General features: G+C 47.2%; 1 long non-coding RNA gene across 1 annotated transcript; it reads right to left on the bottom strand.

Annotated features, from left to right (window-relative positions):
• Nucleotides 1–1,438: 1,438 nt before the first annotated feature.
• LOC115299248 lies at nt 1,439–12,796 on the bottom strand. The gene is made up of 2 exons (XR_003912065.1): nt 12,757–12,796; nt 1,439–1,521 (listed from the first exon to the last, which is right to left on the bottom strand). It is a non-coding gene; the product is annotated as an uncharacterized LOC115299248 (long non-coding RNA).
• Between the last annotated feature and the right edge of the window lie 3,033 nt (nt 12,797–15,829).

Below are 15,829 nucleotides of genomic sequence, written 5' to 3' on the forward strand. Positions count from 1 at the left end.
TCCGAAACTGAGGCTTGTAAGGCAGCTTGCATAAACTGGTACGACCAGGAATAGGTAAGATTTGGTTTCTGAATATAGGTCTGTCTGACCTAACGTTCATGTTGCAGCCTCAGTGCCTGTATCCCCCTGGGGCTTTCAGCATTGGGGGTGGGGGGAGGTGGAGCTGGGCTGGAGCGATAGGGCGCATAGCGACAGACACGGCCCCTGGTTGCTACCCTGGATCAGCCCTGCTGTGCTGATGGTAGAACTTCTGAAAAGCCCAAGCTTGCAGGACAGAAGACTAAGAAAGCAAGGACCAGCCTGAGCTCCCAGAGAGAGGTACACAGGCCCTAGAGAGCTGGCCGTAGCCCCCGGCTCTGTCCTGGCTGCCGGGTGCATGGCTGCCCACTTAGGGCCACTCATCCCCCTCCTCAGGCTGTCCTCAGGCTGCCCTGCTGTGCAGGGTGGAAGTTCAGACAGGGAGAGAGAATCCATGAACGTGAATCTCAGTTCTGTCACTGACTTCCTACAACACTTTGGACAAGCGCTTTTAAACTGGGGACCTCAGTGTCCCTTCTGGAAAATGGAAGTGCCTTGCAAACTGGCATGCGTACCGTTAATGGAAGGATTTTTTTCCGCCTGTAAACCTTTGGGCAGTGGAATGACAGACTCCTTGTGGTTTTTGCTTCATTCTGCTTCATTAACATCTCTTTAAAAAACAAAGCAAACCATCTCCTCTTCAACTCTTAACGTCTCTGGGACCCTGAGCTGGGGATAAAAAATGCAGGTGGATGGTTGAGGGGCCCAGATATCTGTGCAGCTCTTCCTCTCTCCTTGGAGGAGGGCAGACCAAGCCCCCACTGAGCCTTGAGAATGTGAGTGCTTGCAACTCCCAGGGAAATAAACACACGTTCCAGGGCGAGAGGGGAAGGCAGTGAGCTCACGAGGGCTTGAGATAAGGGAGGGGGGTGTTGAGGGAAGGTGTGGGTTGCTAGGTCCCAATCTGGCCTAGATAAATAAAAAGCGGCTCATGAAATGCCTTAACTTTCTGTCCCAATCCTGCCACCATTCCCTACTATCCTCTCTTCTTCTGAGGCACTAGGACCCAGGTCTCTTGACGTATTCTGGCTCCACCACACGCCCCGCCCACCCCAGGGCTGAGCATGCAGGAAGTGCTCCCTAGATGCTCCATCCATGATCCTTGCAGTCAGGGCCCCAAGAGGACTCTGTAAAGACGTGCCCCTCCAGAGCCACTCCTGTTCTGAGTCCATGGCAGGTGTCGACTTTGGCTAAATTCACGTCGTCTGCAGCCCATGGATTCCAGGGAGGATGGTCAGCTCAGATGTGATTCATCCAAGCCACATAGCCTCTGGGTGTGACTTAGATAAGGAAGTATCTGGTGGAATGTATGAACATTCAGAACAGGGACATCAAGAGACACCCTGATTCAATCAGCATATAAGTGAATACATGTCTGTTTATTAATCAGCAGATGGTGTCTTTCTAATCTCCTAACTGCTGGGTGTGGGGCGTCCAGTGGAGCTGGAACAGAAGGAAGAGATATGTGAGAATGGAATGAACACTAGTTTACAGAAAAGTTAGTCACTGGAGGGGGAAAAAAAGGTCAAAGAGAGAAAATAAATTTAATCCTTGGTATTACCATAAACAATCATAATACTGAGGGGTGCCTGGGTGGCCCAGTTGGTCACATGTCCGAGTTCAGCTCAGGTCACAATTTCGTGGTCTGTGGGTTTGAGCCCCGCGTTGGGCTATGTGTTGACAGCTCAGAGCCTGGAGCCTGCTTCGGATTCTATGTCTTCCTCTCTCTCTGCCCCTCCTCTGCTCACGCTCTGTCTCTGTCTCTGTCTCTGTCTCTGTCTCTCTCTCTCCCTCTGAGAAATAAATAAGCATTAAAAAAGTCCTTTCTCTGAAATCAGTATAAGTATTTAATCCAAAGCCAATCAAAATTCCAGTTGATCTTTTGAGAACTTAATGCACATACTCCAAAATGTATGTGGAGAAATACAAATGCATTTAACCGAAAAACTTTAAAGATTAAAAAAGAAAAATGAAGAGAGAACTCACTCTAGCAGAAACTGACATGCTACAAAAACCTGGTACTTAACACATGGTAGTACTGGCACCAGGAGGGAGACACCAGTACACCATCGAGCCACATCTGCTCACACTCACATGTGTCATGAAAGATACTCTGTTTGCCCTTTTAGGTTTTTCCCCACCCTGCTCTACCTCTTGCTCCAAAAGCTTGGCATCTCTGCACTAACTACTCCCTTGCCCTGTGATTCCTAATTGAGTTTGGCCACTGAGAGGGACTGCAGGGACACTGGAGGGAGGAGGGGACAGAAGATATGGCCTAGCTCTCTCCCTGTCAGGTTGCAAGCAGGCCCAAGACACGCTCCTCTTTTAAAGACCAGAAGAGGAAAACTAGATTCTGTGCTGCGTACAGGGGTGGTATGATGTGGATTGAAAGGACAAATATGAAAGGTAAAAAATAAAGTTAGCAGAAGGCAAAAATATAAAGTTAATAGAATATGTTGAAGAATATCTTTATGACTTAGATATGGGGAAGAATTTCCCACACAAAATCTTAAAAAACAAGGAAGCAAGCAATAAGGGAAAAAGGCGAATTGGATTTCATTATTAAAAAAAGATTTCTTCTATCATAAGAACATTTATTTTTAAGTTCGTTTATTTATTTTGAGAGAGAGAGCATGTGAGTAGGGAACAGCAGAGAGAGAGAGAGAGAGAGAGAGAGAGAGAGAGAGAGAGAGAGAGAATCCCAAGTAGGCTCCATGCTGCCAATAAAGAATCCAATGCAGGGTTTGAACTCACTGTGAGGTCATAACCTGAGCAGGAATCAGGAGTCGGACACTTAACCGACTGAGTCACCCAAATGCCCCAAGAGTATCATTAAAAAAAAACAAACCAAGATTTCTTATCATTGAAGAGGACTATGCAGAAAATAAATAAGTAAGTAAATAAATAAATTTCACAATGTTTAAAACTGACAAAAGAGTAACATTTGAAGATACAAGACGTTCCTGAAACTCAACCAGAAAAAGAGAAAACTCTAAGCAAAAGATCTACATAGCAATTTTCAGAAGTGGAAATCCCCCAAAAGACAAAAACTATATGGAGAACTGTTTCAAAGCACTGGCAATCAGAGAGATTTAAGTTAAACTATAATGAGATATTACTTTCTCTAATTTGCCCCAATAAAAATGAGAGAGCGGGATATTGGCAGATTTGCGGAGATACAGGATTCTGTATCTCCCTCCGACACGCAGGATAATGACGTGGTGGAGCCATTCTGGAGAACATTCCCAATCGCGTAGTCAAGTTAGGTATATGCATACTTTATAATTCAGCTACTGAGCTCCTGGGTAGGCAGACTCCCCAAACCAACTCAGGTTTATAAGAGACAATGAACGATGTTCATTGCAGCCTTGTTTGTGGAGTCAGGGAGTTGGGGGCAACGTAAAAGCCCGTCACTCCCAGAGCGAACGGGTAAAATGTATGGGGGACACCAGTGCGTACTATGTGGTAGTCAGAGGGGGTATAGATTGATTGTAAGAGCATATGCTGTGGGGCAAACAAGCAAAAACAAACCCGGTCAGGTTAATGTAACAACACCCTGTATGTACATTTAAAATACATGTATACGAAACAGCAATGTCTATTTTTTTTAAAGGTTTTATTTATTTTTGATACAGAGAGAGACAGAGCATGAGAGGGGGAGGGGCAGAGAGAGAAGGAGACACAGAACCGGAAGCAGGCTCCAGGCTCTGAGCTAGATGTCAGCACAGAGCCTGACGCGGGGCTCGAACCCACCAACGTGAGATCTGACCTGAGCCGAAGCCGGAGGCTTAACCGACTGAGCCACCCAGGTGCCCCAGCAATGTCTATTTTTAAGAACATACACAAATGAAAAATATACATTAAATTACTGACAATAAGAATGAAAAGGGAATATCATTACAGATCCATATGATCCTCTCAGTAGATACCAACAAAACAAAACAAAAACAAAAAACCCCACCAAGGATGTGGGAAACAAGAACAATATACAAAATTCAATTGTATTTTGTACTCTTGCAAAGTAGTTATAAACTGAAAATGTTTAAGTGCTATTTATAAGAGCATTGAAAACTACAAAATGCTTAGGGAAATGTTTTTATAAAAGATGTATACGTTATATACACTGAAAATCACAAAAATATTGCTTGGGGGGGTAGTTAAAAAAATCTAAAGAAGGTCCTGCTTATGGACCATAAGATAATATTATTAAAAATGTAAATTCTCCACAGACTGATCTGGAGATTCACTGAAACCTCAGTCAGAAACTCAGCAGGATTTTGTGCAAAATTTGACAAACTGATTCTAAAATTTGTATGAAAATGCAAATGACTTAAGGTAGCCAAAAAATTGGAAAATGAAGAATAAAGTTGTAAGACTTTACACTGCATAGTTTTATAACTAATTATAAGCCTATAATAATAAAGGTAGTGTGGTGTTGCTCTAAATAGATAGATAGATAGATAGATAGATAGATAGATAGATAGATAGATATCAATGGAAAAGAATAGAGAGCGCTGAATATGGACCGCATATAAATAAACAATAATTTTTTATAAAGGTGCAAAGGCAATTCAATGTAGGAAGGATAATCTTTTCAACACATGGTTCTGGGACAATAGATATTCATTTCTTTTTTTCTTTTTTTAAATGATTATTTATTTTTGAGAGAGAGAAACAGAGTGTGAGCAGGGGAGGGGCAGAGAGAGAGGGAGACACAGAATCCCAAGCAGGGTCCAGGCTCTGAGCTGTCAGCATAGAGCCTGACGTGGGGCTTGAACTCACAATCTGTGAGATCATGAGCTGAGCCGAAGTCAGAAGCTTAACCAACTGAGCCACCCAGGTGCTCCAGATATCCGTTTCTAAAAAGAAAGGGGGAAGGAGAAGGAGAAGGAGAAGGAGAAGAAGAAGGAGAAGCAGCAGCCCTTGATCCTTCCCTCATACCTCATACAAAATTCAACTAAAAATGGATTGCTGACCTAACTGTAAACCCTTAAAATTATAGAACTTCTAGGAGTAAACAAAGGAAAGAAAACCTTAGTGACCACGAGTTAGGCCAAGATTCTTAAATAAGAAACAAAAAGCACAAATTATAAAACAAAAAAATTAATAAATTAGATTTCTTAAAAATTAAAAATGTTTGCTCTTCCGAAGACACTTTCAAGAAAATAACACTACAGGCCACGTCCTGGGAGAGAATATCTGCAAAACTATGTTTGACAAAAGCCTTGTGAACAGAATATGGAAAGAGTGATTACAACTCAGCAAAAAGTCAAACAGCCCAGTAATAAGTGAGCAAAAAATGTGAACAAAGGATTTATTAAGTAAGAATGTCAAATAAGAACAAGACAAGATGCTCAACATCATTAGTCATTGGGGAAACACACATCAAAACCACAATGAGGTACCACTTCACACCCACAAGGATGACTAGAAATAGGCAAGGGTAAGCGTTGGTGGGAGGTAAAGCTTCTGGAACCCTTCTAACTCTCACATTTCTTTGAATGCCCGACACAGGGGAGGTGCCCCAATACATTACCAACTAGTCACAGCAGCCATCAGGAACACGAGCTATGCACAAAGTGAAATGAAAAACACAGACACGGTCTCTACCCTCAAGAAGCTTCTGTCTAGCCATGCTCTCTCCCTCTGTGTGTGACAAGCTTTGGATTCACTGCCTTAAGAACTCCGGCTTTCCCAGTCCTGCACTAATGGTTTGTGTCATAGCTGGAAACAGTGACTACCCCCCGCTGCGGCACGTCTGGAAGTCTGGAGGAAAAAGGATCTAGAACTGTGAGGAAACAGTTGGCATTGATTCGGTTAGACCGTGAGCGCAAGCTGCTGATCTGAGAGGGGAAGAAAGAGGCAGGACTGCTAAAACACTGGGAAGATTAAGAAAAAGCTCTGAGGCAGAAAATTCAACTAAGCGGGGGCACTTCTGCCGCTTCGAGGGCTGACTGGATCCCAAGGTCCCTGCTTCTCTACAGAGGCAGCTGTGGTAGAGTGAATGAACAGGAGCCAGAGTCGGAATAGCCTAGCAGCTGTGAGATCCTGGACAGGTCAACTCGTCTCTCTTGGCCTCCAATCCCTGAGCACGTAGATGTCAGATGAATGATGACTTAGTAAAACAATGAATGAGAAGACTGTGCAACGTCAGAACCAACATTCATTCTAGACACAAGGAATGCTTTTAATGGTGATCAGGAAAGAAAGAAGGAAAACCTTTTATATAAGGAATGGAGGAAAGAACAAGGAGACACAGAGTGACCTGGTCTCTGGGAATGTATGAATAGCTCTCATGAAGAAAATGGAGATTTGCTCCATGCGATCCCCAGGGTGGGGAGCTAGCAACCGGGGGTTATCAGGTATGAAGATGCATACCTCAGGCAGGCAGACGCAGACTCAATATTTAGAAGTTTCTAAGTGTTAAGAGTTGCTTAAAAGTGGAATTGACCACCTCACAAGGTAGTGAGCTTCTTGTCACTCAGTGTCGTAAGCAGCATCCAGGTAGGATAGATGAAGAGGAGTAACAAACATAGCAGGTGAGAAGTAGAGAATCCAACACAAATTCTGAATTGAGAAAAAGGGAGTTTTGAATATGGATATGATGAGTTTGAAAGGGAGGCAGGGCATGCAAGCAGAGGAGAGACTGCCTGCGCTGGAGATACAGATGGGAAAGTCATGAAAATGTCCATAGCTAAAGAAAGTCAGCTGGCTTCCCATTAGCGGTTTTGGTAAGCGAAGGCCAAGTGCTTCTAAACATTTACAGACGTATGCTGGTGGGTGCCCTGGCAGCCATGCCGGCTTGGAGAGTGCCTTGTGGAATCAAACATAGATGCAGCCCTCTTGCCGCTGGCTGGATGCCACTGCCCACTCACCTGCTCAGCAGAGCACCTTTGTACACCGTACAACCTACCCAACTGCCCAGTGAGGGCCACCATGCCACAGATGTGCACAACTTCTTCATGAAGTGTCCCTGTTACAGAGGGCTCATGCTCTTTTATAGCCTTCTAGAAAAGCCTGAAAGCATTTATTCTAGGAAAGGAAATACTTTTGAGTCCTCTTCTTATTCGTATTATTAGTAATGATCATAAAAGTAAGATTCACAGCTCTTTACACACAGTGCTTTCACATCCATCAGCTTGACCCTGTTGCCAATCTGTGAGCTACACATTGTATGGTTTTCCCTTCACAGATGAGGAAATTGAGATCCAGAGGGATGAAGCTAGCACGTATTTTGCAGTTATACACCCTTAATCATCATAGAAATGTATACACTGACTTGCACAAACCACATTGATCCTGCAAGGGCCCAAATAAAAGGAAACAGTGGATAAGCATGCAGCGCTCCTAGATTTAGCTGAACCGCCAATAGCCCCGCTTAACCCATTTACACTTGACTTAGCTCTGCTTGAGTCCTTATTGACAACCTCTGTAATCTCTCTATCCTGCCCCAGCCTGGGTCTCTCAGTCCAAATTTTGGCCCAGTGTGATAGCCTCCTGTTCTTGGCTCCCTCCTGTTGAGAGGCTCCACACAAATGATTCTATAAGGACAGCCCCTCCTCCGACAGGTCCTGGGAACTCCCCTTTTTGAGGTTATCTTGAAGGCAGCCCTCATCTGTTGATGATGGCTGATGCTGCTGAATGTCTGTCCCAAACATTCTTTTCAGCTATACAAATGGGTTATGTTGAGTCATCCATGGTCCCTCCCATGGTCTCTCTCTTTATGAACAAAGAGAGATGGTTGATGGGATTTGAGATCCAGTCTAAGGGGCAGAGCTCAGTCTGGATCAGTGGCCAGAGGTAGAGGTTGACCAGTAGCCCAGGTCAGCCCTCTGAGCAAATACAAGTACTTACTTCCCGATGACTTTGTCAACCATGCACATCATTCACATACTTGCTGCCTCCCTGGTGTAAACAACAGAATGAAATGTCCTAGCAAGGATTATCCTGCCCATTGTCTCTGGATCTCAAGCCCCTTGCTCTCTCTAGTGCTTATCAAGGCCATCTCCAGTGGGCCGGTCTCACCCTGAAATCCTAAGTTCCTTCCTCTCGGCTAGATTCTTCATACCAGCTTAGAAACACGCTTTAAGACTCAGGGTTTACAAAGTCTCTCCGTTGACCCTGTGTTCCTATGCCGCTCCACTGCTTTACCCTTTCCCACAAAACCTGAGTTGTCTGACCGGTTGTTTCTGCTTCCTCTCCTCCCTCTCTGTTCTCAACCCCTTGAGCTTCTGTCCCCAGCAGTCCACTGAAATGGCTCCTGTCAACCTCCCTGTGGTCAAACTCATGGTCACCTCCCTGGTTTATTTCACTGGATATCTTGACCTCCCTCTCCCAGGTTTTCTTCTACTTCTGTTGCTTTGGGTTGAGGCTTCTCTGTCAAACTGGAAATGATTAGGTCCTCTGGGCTTAGATGCAGGCTTTCCTTAATTCTCAACCTCTGTCTTTCAGAAGAGCCCGTAGTTTTAAATATCATCTCTATGCAATGGAGCCTAAAGGTGTCCTTCCAGCCTGGACTGCTCCCCTGAGCTCGAGGCTCACTTGTAAGGGGTCTCTCAGCACCGCCACATGGACCCCAGTCAGCAGCCCATACTGAACATGACCTAAAACTGGATTCTAATTCCTGTCCCCTTCACCCCCAGGTCACATCAGCCACATTTGACTCTAACTCTGTATGATCCTAATCTGCTCAGTCTACTACAGCTCCGTGGACTGAGCCACCCCACCCTCACCGCAAGCACTGCCCTCACCACAGTGCCCTTCCCGGGCCCCTGAAGGTCCTCACTTGCCATCTCCCCTCCCCAACCTCTACACTACAATCTGAACCCTCTTCTAAAACTGTGTTCTTGTGCCCTATGCAGCTGGCTTTGCTGGACTTCTCTCTGTTTCCTAAACAGACCAACGTGGCTTTCTCTTTTGGGGCTTTGCCCTCTGCTGGGAAGGCACTTTCCCCAGATCTTTTCCTGGCAAACTCCTCATGTTCCAGACACTCCTTCACTTCCACTATCTCCACGGGTAGTGGTGGCTTCTATATTACTGTCCTTCATTAAGTAGAAAGTAAGGTCTGTGTGGGCAAGGACTCTACCTATCTCGTTCACCAATTCTATAGTGCCAAGCATGGATCGATTAGACTCGCAACACATATGCGTTGCATTAATGAATGAATGAGCCCTCGAATACTCTCTGGGAGTCGCCATCACTGCCAAGCACCAGGCACTGAAGCAGGCGCTAAGCATGAGCTCCATCAGCTCTGGAGCCACACTGCCTTGTGCAAACCCTGGCTCCACCCATAACTGGCTGTGTGACTTTGGGCAGGTTTTGGGCTTCGGTTCCCTCACCTGTAGCATAAGGATCATAATAGTATCTCCATCATCAATTTACTATGAACAGTAAGATAGGACACTTAAATAAAGTGACAGAAGGTGCTGGGCACACGGGTGTTCTCAGTTCAAGTTCAGAAAGAGGATATCCTCCAAACGGCAAGTCTGTAAGACAGGATTCTTCGATCTCAGTGTGACTGGTGTTCTGGGTTCAGATTCTTCTTTGTTGTGGGAACTGCCCTACTCACGGTAGGATGCTTAACAACACCCTGCCTCTACCCACTAGTTGCCAGTAACACCACTTATGATCACCAAAAATGTCTTCAGGTATTACTAGACGTTCCCATCGGGGCAAGAAGGGCACAACCATTATTTTTTCCCCATAATCTTTCTAATGTTTATTTGTTTTTGAGAGAGAGAGAGAGAGAGAGAGAGAGAGAGAGAGAGAGAGCACGCGCGCATGAGTAGAGGAGAGAGACAGGAAAACACAGAATCCGAAGCAGGCTCCAGGCTCTGAGCTGTCACCACAGGGCCCACTGCAATGCAGCGCTCAAACTCACAAACTGTGAGATCATGGCCTGAGCCGAAGTCGGACACTCAACAACCTGAGCCACCCAGGCCCCTCAAGCACAACCATTTTCTAAGGGCATATACTTTTACTCCTATGGACAGATATGAATTGGAAGTTTTCAGAGCGTAAATAAGTGGCCCAAGGTCTTAAGGATACAAAGAGAGGGAGTGAGGATTCAAACTCCGGGCTTTCTGGCCCCACAGCACATGCTGTTTTCTCCACGGCTCACTGTGCTCGAGGTCCAAGCCCCCCTCCCTCACCCTGGTCAGCTCGCACACTCACGGATCCGTGCTAATTACACAGCAATGTAAAATGTTATATGTGGTTTGTTATTTTATATCCAGGAACATGGTCTACAGCCTTCATTACATAAAGCAGCTGTGTGTATACTTGGGGTCTAAGTGCTATTTAGTGGTCAGCGTGATGGGGAATTTTGTTTCAGGCATCACATTTCTTCTTCCCCTTTCCATACGTCTATTGAATCCTAAAGGGAGGTTTGGAGCCTGGCACAGCATGGGCTAAAGTGAAAGGCAAAAGTCTCCTAAATGACAATCATCCCATGTCCTAATTAGGTTGGGAGACACAGTGCAGGATGGGCCATATGCAGTGTGAATGTGTCCCTCAGTAATTGTGTGTGTGTGTGTGTGTGTCCAGAAGTCACACTCAGAAGCTACCTGTACTATCTTCCCATTTGTGTCTGGAAGGAAGCAAGTGATTAAGGAAAAAGAACTAGACAGTCCAGGCCTCTAATTATCATCTGTGTGATTTGAACATGCCATGTGTCCCCTCTGAGACTTGGTTTCCTCATCTTTAAAATGGGTGTGAAAATATCTGTCTCACAGTGTTGCTGAGACCCTTTAGAGGAAAGGTCCTGCACAGAATCGGGCTACAACGCCCAGATGCTTCTCCTTCTGCGCTTGCCAACGCCTATGACCATGCGACCCAAGCCCCACTCCGGCCCACTTTCGGGGCCACCCACTTCTCCAGCCAGGATGTTCTATTCCTTTTGTGTTCTCTCTCCATCTATTTAAATGCTACCTTTTCTTGGACACCTGGTTCAATCCCCACTGCTTCTGAAAGATGTCCTTGACACTTCAACTCTCACTGACTTTTCCCGGACTCCACTCACCCAGCACTTAGATACATTGTAACTAGTCACCTGAGTATTTCCATCTAGTTGGGAAATTGCAAGTTGCCAGAGGTCAGGACTGTATTCCTTCGTACACGTGGGGACCCAAAAAGCATATGCACACGACTGTTGCTGTATCACGACCGCCTGCACACATCTCATCTAGAACCCGACACGTAGTCACCCTTCAACCAGCACCTGCAATTTACACAGAGCAAGCTGAGAAGATGATATCCTTTGAATGCCAAGACGAAGGGCTTTCCACAACCATGCGTGGCTCTTCCTGCTGTAGCCTTATGGCCAGCCCTTCCCAATGGTTCTTGAATTCTAGCTCTCCCCCAGGATTACTCACAGCTCCCCAAATACGTCAGACACTTACAGTTCCATGCCTCGGTACATGGTGTTCCCATCGTCTGAGATGACCTCTCCTAACCTCCTCGTCCAAACCCGCTCAGTCCTTAAAGGTCAGCTCAGATATTGCCGTCTTACAAAGACCTTTGCGATGTCCGCTCTCCTACGGTTGTTACCCCAACACACACGCACCCCATTTGTCTCCCAAATCACACTATTTGCATCTCTGTCTCCCCTACGGGATGGCAAGCTCTGTGAGGACAGCATCTGGGCGGACCCCTCTCTGCTCTCCACCCCCCACCCGCTGAGCTAGACCACAAATGGCGTTTTGTTTTTTATGAATGCCATCTTGTATAGCAACTCTGATCCTTTACTGGGCTTCTCCGCTCTTGTGTCTCTTTGCCCATTTCCACGAGGGAAGGCTCTTTTCTGAATCATCTCAGTGTCTGATTTTTCTCTAGTTGTTTCCATCACTCTAGACTGTCTTCAGCAGGGCTGACCACTGCGTGGCCCTGGAACCTGCCGTCCTTGCCCACCACCCCATCCCCACGGCAGTCCTGGCTTTAGTCACCAAGGATTAACTTCCAGACAAGGAAGGCTGGCATGGAGGAGGCAGGGCCTGGGGTGGTGGCAGATGGGCACAACTGGCATAGGAGTTGAACTAGAAGTCAGGCCAGGCTGAGGGCAGCCCTCAGGCCCAGAGCAGAGTGCCTCCTTTGGGTCAACTAAGCAGGGGAGCCCCTCATCTGCTTCTCTGAGACGCCCTGTGGCAGGACCCGGGGCTCCCGGATCTGCTCAAGAGGCAGATTTTGTTGGTTTAGTTACGCTACAAGGCTTCTGTTTCTGCCCAGGCTGTTACAGCCTACAGATTCCTGGTACTCGTCTGATTGAACAACTTCATTAAATTGCAATAAAAGGAAAGTGGGCCGGATGTGCACTGGGAGAGGAGGCAGGTGGCCGAGTCCACGGGCTGCTTCCTGAGCCCGGTGCCTACAGGCCCCTGGGCAGGGACACAGAAGACCCTCAAAGGTTATCTGCTCCATGAGCTGGTTCATACTGATGGCAGGGAAACGGGTACAGGGAGGCCGATGGAACTCCCCAGAGCTGCTCAGTGAGACACAAACCTCTAGGATTTTAGGGGTGTCCATCCAGGGTTTCTGTCACTATACCAGCTGGGAGAAAACATCGTTGGGAAACACTAAGACCTTTGTTCTTGAGGAGTACTCTCTCGGGGCCCTAAACTTGTTTGTTCTTTGATTTTTAGTAACAGCGTTATGGAAATATAGTTCACATACCATATAACTCACCTATTTAAAGTATATAATTCAGGGAGGGGCATATGGGTGGGTCTGACTTCAGCTCAGGTCATGGTCTTGCAGTTCGTGAGTTCAAACCCCGCATCGGGCTCTGTGCTGATAGTTCAGAGCCTGGAGCCTGCTTCGGATTCTGTGTCTCCTTCTCTCTCTCTGCTCCTCCCCCGATCACACTCTGTCTCTCTCTCTAAAAAATAAATAAATATTTAAAAATAAATAAATATTAAAAAAAGACCATAATTCTATGGTCTTTAAAATATTCACAGCATTGTGCAAACTTCACCACAATTAATTCTAGACCATTTTCATGACTCCTCGAGGCAACCCAGGACCATTCAGCCAAGGTTCCCTTAATCTCCCCATTCCTTCTAAACTTAAGCGACTACTAATTTACTCTCTGCTTCTGTAAATAAGTCATATTATATATGCCCTTTTGTTACTGGCTTCCTATTCTTTAGTGTAATGTTTTCAAGACTGATCCGTTTCATAACATGTATCAATACTTCATGTATCAATACTTCATGTATCAATACTTCATTCTTTTTTATTGACAGATAACCCCCATCATGTGAATATATCACATTTTGTGGGCCCGTTCATCTGTTGATGGATATTTGGATTGCTGGTCCCTTTTAGCTATTTTGAATACTACTACTACTTCGTGTGGATGACCGTTTTCAACTCTCTTTCCACTGGGGAGTGGAAAAACCTGTTTGTTCCTGCATCTCAATAACGATATCAGTAACAACAATGGTGGAGATCCTACAGTATTATTGTACACATTGACTCAGAAAAATAAGATAGGAAACCAGGGGGAGAAAGAGAGGCACAGAGAGGTTAAGTGTGTTGACTCTGGTCACACAGCCCTAGGTTAAGGACATGATGGAAGGAGTCAGAGCTGGTACTCGGGACAGTTAGTCAATGAATCTTTTCTAATTTTAGGGGAAAAGCCTTGGAACATTTTAAAAATCATGCACACATGCGCCATCACTTTAATGAGACGGATCCATTTTTAACGTGATTGGGTCCCTTCTTATCCTCTATCTGTCTCAAGTCTTCTACTCCCCCACCAAGAACACCACGCTGCCTCTCGGTGGAACGAACACCCCCGTGTCCCCAGAGGTCTGCCCTGCCCTTCCCGAGCGCACCCCTACCTGCTCCTTCACAGCAGGGGGCTTTGGAGCCATGGGGGCAGGGGCTCTTCAAAGGACTTCTCCTTTGTCGCAGCCGCAGTCCCAGAGCTCTGTGTGTGGGAAACACGGAGCCACGCTGTGCTCTTACACCCCCCAGGGCTCCAGTCCAGCTCTGCATCTGTCATTAGATGTACCGCGGCCTGAAACCGAGGTTGCCTGGGATCCTAGTTGGTTGAACCCTATGAAATGGCCAACATCAGTTATTTTGGGCCTACAAAACTGGCCATCAGAGGCGGTTCAACCTGCAACTGTCTGGTGTCCCCCTTCTTCCCTCCCGTGTTCTGCCCAAAGGCCCAGGTCTTGTGCTCTGAGCACTTCCGCCCCTCCAGGCCAGCCCAGTCTTCTTTCCCTAACCTTCTAGAGTGGCCATTCTCCAGTTGTTCCACTAGTGCCTGAAGATGTGAGTGCTCCGGAGTAGATAGGAAGGCACTGGGCTGGGAGTCAGGTCACCTCTGCACTGACTAGCCTGACTTCTCACTAACCTCTTTGCCCCCAGCTCACCCGCTACAGTCATGCCTCCTGAAAGAATAGATCAGCTCCAGCCACCCTCTAACTCAAATCTCGCCATGACTCCCTGTCGTGTAGTACATGTAAAGTCCAACTCTTCAGCCTGGCCAGAAGACACAACTTCAGCTCCTGCCACTGGCCTTTTGTTCCAGCCATGTCCAACTGCTTGCAGTCCCCTGGGGGTGTCGATGCTCTCTCAGCTCTACACCTTGGCACCTGCTCTTCCCCCTCCTGGGAGACTGTGGCTCACTCAGCTACCTGTGACCTACCCTTTAAGACCACTCCCAGGGGTCTTCCCTGAGCCTCTGAACTGTGGTAGGTGACCTTCCTCTCTGTTTCTGTTTCTCATCGCTTCTGTTTCTCCTGGTGCTCATGGTCCGGATTTAATGGCCTTTTTGCATGTCTGTCCCTGTCGGTCTGCCTGGGTTATGAGGTTCTGACAGTTCTCCCGATTTCAGACTTCAGTCTCTGTTATCAGCATAGGAGTCAATGAACTTTCATTTAACAGATCTAAGCAAAGGTTCTGTGACGCAGTTTCCCCACTTGCTGGAAATGGCCCAGACGCTTCACCCTATCCCTTGGCTTTCTCTAAGCTTCATTTGCCTCCCAGGGACAGAAAGTTGGTTTTAAGGGTTCTCTCAATTCCCATGGCGTAAGGATTTGGGATAAGAATCTTCCCTCATCCCTGGCCATTACAGGGATCCTGTGGGAAGTTAATGGGAGAAGACTATTTAAGTGGACATGCCAAGAAATCGTGAGGAAGATTCCTTTGTTGTTCTGGTTTGTTTTTAACTCACCTGGTGTTCGCAGAGCACCTACTAAGCGCACGCCAGTGAGAGCCAAGCACCGTATGAAAAAAAGTTGTAATTAACAGGTTCCCTGGATTTCCTTTGAGTGCTGCCTGCCCAGCCAGTCTGGGGGTGTCTGCCCATTTCTGCTTCTTCCGCTGTTAACTCCCGCCGGGACCTGTGCATCAGATGCTTTGGGCGATGCTGGCCCAGGTCGCCCTGGAATTCTTTGCGCGTCAGGGTCCACAGAAGAGCCCACAGAGGTTGGCCTAGCGGGGCCTCGGCTCGGGCGCCCCCTGGCGGCTGCGCACGGAAGCCAGGGCCGGCGGGGAGCGGGCCAGGGGAAGGGGGAGCGAAGGGGGAGGAGGAGGCACGGGCAGGGGAGGAGAGGAAAAAGTTGCGCTGTGAAGTTTGGAAAGTGGGGAAGTGGCTGCTGCGGGCTTCGCCTCCCTCCGCGCGTGTGTGAGGGAGCGAGCGAGGGAGCGAGAGAGGAGCGAGCGAGCGCCTGCCATGCCCATCAGACCCCGCCTCGCCGCGCCCGGGCGCGGAGCTCGCCCCGACTCCCTGCGGCCCGACCCG

The sequence above is a fragment of the Suricata suricatta genome, chromosome 8 (assembly GCF_006229205.1).
Source record: "Suricata suricatta isolate VVHF042 chromosome 8, meerkat_22Aug2017_6uvM2_HiC, whole genome shotgun sequence".
In the NCBI taxonomy this organism is placed as follows: domain Eukaryota; kingdom Metazoa; phylum Chordata; class Mammalia; order Carnivora; family Herpestidae; genus Suricata; species Suricata suricatta.